Source organism: Pteropus vampyrus, unplaced genomic scaffold (genome assembly GCF_000151845.1).
Source record: "Pteropus vampyrus isolate Shadow unplaced genomic scaffold, Pvam_2.0 Scaffold3, whole genome shotgun sequence".
Lineage (NCBI taxonomy): Eukaryota > Metazoa > Chordata > Mammalia > Chiroptera > Pteropodidae > Pteropus > Pteropus vampyrus.
Window position 1 is genome coordinate 1,475,051 of NW_011888784.1, and position 5,905 is coordinate 1,480,955.

Sequence of the window (5,905 nt, forward strand, 5' to 3'; positions counted from 1 at the left end):
ACAAGCAAGCACCCCACTCCCTCTCCCCCTTCCAACCTTGATTAGCAGGAGAGGAGGGTCTAAAAAGTGACTTCCAAGGTGCATAGGGGAAAGTGAGCCAAGGTTCACCTGAGGAACCATAAACTCGAAGGACAGTTAAGAGTCACAAACTCCTCTGACCAGGTCTCTTAAAATACCACTTGTCTTTACCTCAGATGGATTCTCAATGGGGTTCAGTAATTTTTATGTTTAACCTCTGATTGACTAAGCCCCTGTCAAACTCCTCGCAGTCATTATGCTAAACATGCATGATCTTATTCAAGCACTCAGTATCTCCCATTTCTACTTTCTACAGATAATGTCATCTCCTCAATTAATGAGAAAATGAGGACCATTAAGAACAAGGGCCCTGAACTTCACCATTCTCCATTTCTGGAGGTCCTTCTTAATGTCTCCTCTCTGGCCTCTTATCTTTTTCTCTAAGCCACACAGCACCCTGGCTGCCAGACTCACCTTCCTGAGGCATAACTCTGACCATGACATTCACTTAGTCTAATTCAGTTAAAGCCAACCCACTGCCTGTGAAAAAGCCATCAGCCCAGCCTGGTATTTAGAGCCATTAATTCGACCTCTAATCAATTTACTTTTCTGGTCTCTCTTACAAATCACTTTTATGCATCTTATTCTGCAGCACCCTTCACACCTTCAAAAATAAGCCCAATTATCTTGCTCCCATGCTTAGAATCACATCCCACCCCCCCCCCAAGCAATTTCCGCCTAGAGTATTTTTTCAGCATCTTTAACTTCCTGAATTCTTTCCTCCCTTTCAAGGGCAAATAACATCTTTTTCTCAAATGCCTCAGCATTTATCTGTTTATATTTTGAATTAGATGGATATGCGTTTTATGTCATCTACTGGATTATAAACTCCTTGAGGGATGGGCTGTTTCTGAATGTCCCCTAGCATCTGGTTCTAATAGGCACTAAATGCTTGTTTTGGGGTACTTGAGATAGCTCTCATTTCTTTTTCCCTTCCCTAATGCAAATATAACTGGTTTATCAAATGGGCCAAGTCAAGGAGGGTACAGGCAGGAAAAGGCTTTATTTTTCTCTAAACAGTGCCTTCTAACGTGCTCTGTCACATCTCCCTCAATCTCCCCTTAATAGCATCTCTACCATCCATGGCTTTCTGGTCACATTCAAGTATAAAAACAATCTCATTTAGGTAAGCAGCTATGATTCATTTCCAGGTATTAAAATATGACAGTTCAGTAAATAAAAGTGAGATCTTATACCTGGCCAGTACCCTCGAGGTCATAAAAAACAAGGAAAAGAATGAGAAACTGCCACAGACCAGTGGAGACCAAAGACATCAAAACAAATGAAATGTGGTATCATAGTTTGAACTCTAAACAGAAAAAAGAAGAAAAAAATGGCAAAATCCAGATAAAGTCTGGAATTTTCTTATTAGTAATGCAGCAATGCGTTTCTTAGCTTTGAAAAAATATAACATATATATGTATAAAATATTTAATAATTAAAAAAATGGGATCTTACGTATGGTTCTGAGTTTCTCTCCATCCCATTCCCACTCCTTGCCCTGACCACTTTCGCTATCTTTCAGTAATGTTTATGGGCTCCTAGCAGGGTGTCCTTAATACTCTATGACAACTCATCTCTGACTGTACTCAAACTAGCTTGATAATTTAAAAAGCCCCATCTACTAACCTATTACATATAGAAAATGAATTGGTATATATTACAGTTCGGGAATCATCACTGAAGAGAGACTTTCTAATGACAAACATAATATGACCCTGGGTTATACAAAATGATCAAGAGACTGACATGGGGACCTTTAAAGCATGAGGAGATATTGATTTGCATGACATGAGATTAGTTCTGCCTAAAGCCAGGGGACAAACTTAACAGTTTCTCAAGGTGCCCCATTCTTTCCACTTATCATCTGTGAATGTCATTTTCAAGAGGGGGCATCCCACCACTTTGAATCTGGAAAAGAGAATTATAGAGTGTGTTTAAATGGCAGAGAAGCTTAGGAATGAAAAGAGACCTCAAAGGCTGTGACCTGAGGGCAGGACAGAAAGAGAGAGAGTTTCATAAATCTGTCAGTAACTGACATAAATCCACCGGAACTTAAGGATTCTTCATAGAATTTCGGTGGTTCCAGGTTACACTCCATTCAGAAACACCTTTCCGAAGCTTCAGAGCCAGCTCGCATCTCTTAGAAATGATGCTTTTACTTGGAATTAATATTTTCCAATGTAGTTAGTGTTTCAATGATTTGCAGCTATCGGCTTTTAAGAAAGACGTGATCACAGAGAAAGAACTCTGACATTTCCATGACATTTTCTGATGAAAAGGGAAAAAAATGATTTTCCTTTCTCTCTTTTTCATTCAATGCCAAGTTAGAGATGGAATGAAAACAGGGAAAGAGAGCTTTTTGTCCACAAACAGTATCCCCTTAGTTGCCGCTACAGATGACACACCCCAATATTTGTTTTCATGTTACTAGTTTCTCAAATGTCTTATATTCCTCCCATACCATCAGCCGAGGATACATTACAGAGACACTTATGTCATCACACTGCTGAAATGTGAGACTTCAGGTATAACACGCTTTATATTTAAGATTATTCACCATGGGACTGTCTTTCTGGTCTTGTTTTCATTGTTGACAGGGAAAATGTTTGCCAGTTTTCTTTTTAAACCGTTTTTTTCCCTTCCTGACATATTTAAAGAAAAAAAAAAGGGAAGGAGAGACACAACTTCATGTTTGTAAGGAATGCAAGGCTGAGGTATTATCCTCAAGGTAAATGTCAAAATGTATATCTTAGACAAATTGCTGGCATAGCTGTCAACCTCAGAAGTGACTTCTCACTACTTTTAGGTGCAAATGAAAAGACTGGGTTACTAGGTGTCCCTTTCTGTACTCTCCTCATAAAAACAGGCTGCTGATGAATGTTATACAATCTTCTTCCTTAGAGAACTCTGTAGAATGACACCCATCTGTTTTGGAAGATACATCTAACAGTTGTTATTGAAGGCCATGCGTGATTTGGTCACCTTCAAAAGAAATCTGTAATGTCAGTAACTCATAATATAGTACGGTTTGTCCACAGCAATTGAGTTATTATTTTATTTTTAGTAATAACATTAAATTATATTTCTTAAACACATAGGGAATTTATTCCACAAACAGGAACTCTGCCAGTCAGTGATAGGAGCAAGGGTTGCTAACATTTTACAGGCTGATTCCAAAAGGCTGGCAGAGAAGCAAGGGAAACCAATTTGGAAAGTGTTGATACTGTATAATCTATTCTGGAAGTCTGGAATCCATCTGCTTTGAGCTTAACCTCCTGGCACAAACACCAGCGCACTTCCCAACATTTCTGTTCTAATTAGGATGATGATTCCACATCCTCTGGAAGCAACAAAATGATGAAATAGGCTTCCTGGGGTCAGATATAAAGTCGCCAGTGTAGAAGCCAAGGTGTGTCATTTTTTGCTCTTAGCTGATACTCTTCCACCTGAATGTGACCATATAGTTCACTGATTTAACTAAGGAAACTCATGGTTTTTCAGGAAACATAGAAGAAAGAGTGAAGAGTTCAAGTGATATAAGTAGAAAAGTGTTAGACCAGCTCTCAGGCTACTTGGCTCCTAATGTGGTATCGATTAGATACCAACTCTATGAGGACACCTTGCAGTTTTTAAATAATTAAAAAAAAAAAAAAAAACCCTTACCATATATACATCATAATTTGGTTCGGATCATCCCACGAGATATATTTTGTGAAAACAATTGTAAAAACCATACAAATGAAGCATTCTTATTACTGACATTTCTTAGAGGAGGCTTTCCAGAAATATGATGACCAACAATGTGTCCATCTCGTGTGTAAGACTGGAAAGAGAGAGGAAAGAACAGCTTTCATCATTCAACACACTTGACAGACATGGACCTACTTGCTTCATATCCTGTATATGCAGCAATGGCAACAGAATGAATGATGCACATTGAGGAATTCGATGGGAAACACCCTAAAACAATATACTGTGCTACATGCAGAATAATTTTTAGTTTCTCAACAACAGTGGTATTGGCTTGTTAACCACCCCGGCTGGTGCTGCACAAGAGACTGCAGAAGCAAAGTGTCTAAAGTGACAATAAACACTCGGGAGGTGTGGTTTCTAAGAGAAAGGCCATTCCCCAAGATCACACACACGCAGGCACGTGCTGGGCATGCAATACAAGAGTAACAGAATGTCCAAGGCTCTAGAGCCTGAAGAAGCATTATTCATTTAAGAAAGAAAATAAGAGCAGTGTGCCCAGAATCAAGAGATCGAGGGAGAACGTGGGCTGAGAAGAAGCTGGTAAGGGAGGCAGCGGCGGCCCACTCGTGTAGGGTCTCTTAGGCTAAACTGAGGAATTTAGACTGCATCCTAAAAGCCATTAAACTTTAGTAAAGGGTTTTAAGCAGAGAGTAGCATGACCAGGTTTTTGTTAAAAATAAACAGAAATCAAAACCACTCTGGCCATAGCGGAGACAATGAATCGTGGAGTACACAAGAGTTTACATAGGTGATAATGACAAAGGTGAAAAATACATTTAAGAAATAAAATGTTTGGAAATTCATCATTAATTGGGTATTTTCGGGAAGGGGATGTGAGTGAGGTGGAGAAGGCAAGAAAGATTACTCAGGTTCATGGGGGGTGGGTACAGTTGGATGCATGGTGGCACCATCTGAAGAGCTAAAAACAATAGAGCAGGAGGAGATTTGGGGTAAAAATGAATGTACTAGGTTGATTTTGAGATATCTGAAGAGAAATTAAGTAAGTATTTGGTATATCAGTCTGGATTGAAAGTCTGAGTAATCGCATACATTTGAGAATCATTAACACAGGAAGTATGGCCAAAAGCTTCAAGTAAGAATGAAATCTCATAGAGAAAAAGCATATAATGATTTTTAAAAAATCCTAAAGCTTCTTATTTCTATTTTCTTCTCTACTCTAACAAATTATCCACTTAGCTCTTGAATTTTTCTCCAAATAACATATATGATCATTTATATATTTTATATATCCATACTACCAAACAACATATTGAAGTAGCTAATAATAATTCCCATTCAGGAGTGCCTATTATATACCATACAGTACACCATATAATTTAGCTTTAATTATTCGATGGACTTGTAAGGTAGAAATCACTATCCTTGTTTTTACAAATGAGAAGATTAAGGTTTAAAGATTTTACCTAACTTTCCTAACGTCAAACAGTAAGCATCAGAACTAGAATTCTAATATAGGTCTGAATAACAGGCACATTTATTGTCTTTCTACTGTACTGCGCTATTTTTCACAATTCTTCAGAAAAGCAAATAGAAGACACTCAACGAAAGAGAACTGACAAGAGGGATTAGTTGGAAGTTTTGGAATAGGGCAACCTCTATTCAGCCAATTGGGAGATATGACTCACCAGTATATGCTCAGACATATGCTTTGTATCAAGGGGTGACTGGAAAATTCACCAAGATATTAATGAAGGGATCAATCTGCCCTTAGAGAACTAAAATGTGTGACAGTATATAAGTAATAAGGTATTAAACTATATGTTGTCCCTATCGGTACACTATGGAATAGCTATAAAGATTTCAAAGAGGTGTGAAAACTGAACAGGGACTCAAAGATCCCCCAGAATTATTAAGGAGAAAGATGGCAGGGAGGGAATTCTGTTCCAGCTATTAGAGGAAAATCACATGCAAGGGAGATGCGTACTGTGAGCTGAAACCAGCAAAATTTTATAATGGTTGATACTAGATATGGCTGTCAGAAAGGACTCATTGGAGGATTATGAGTGGAATGAATAAAAGTGAGAATTAACCCTCTCCACAAAAAAAAAAA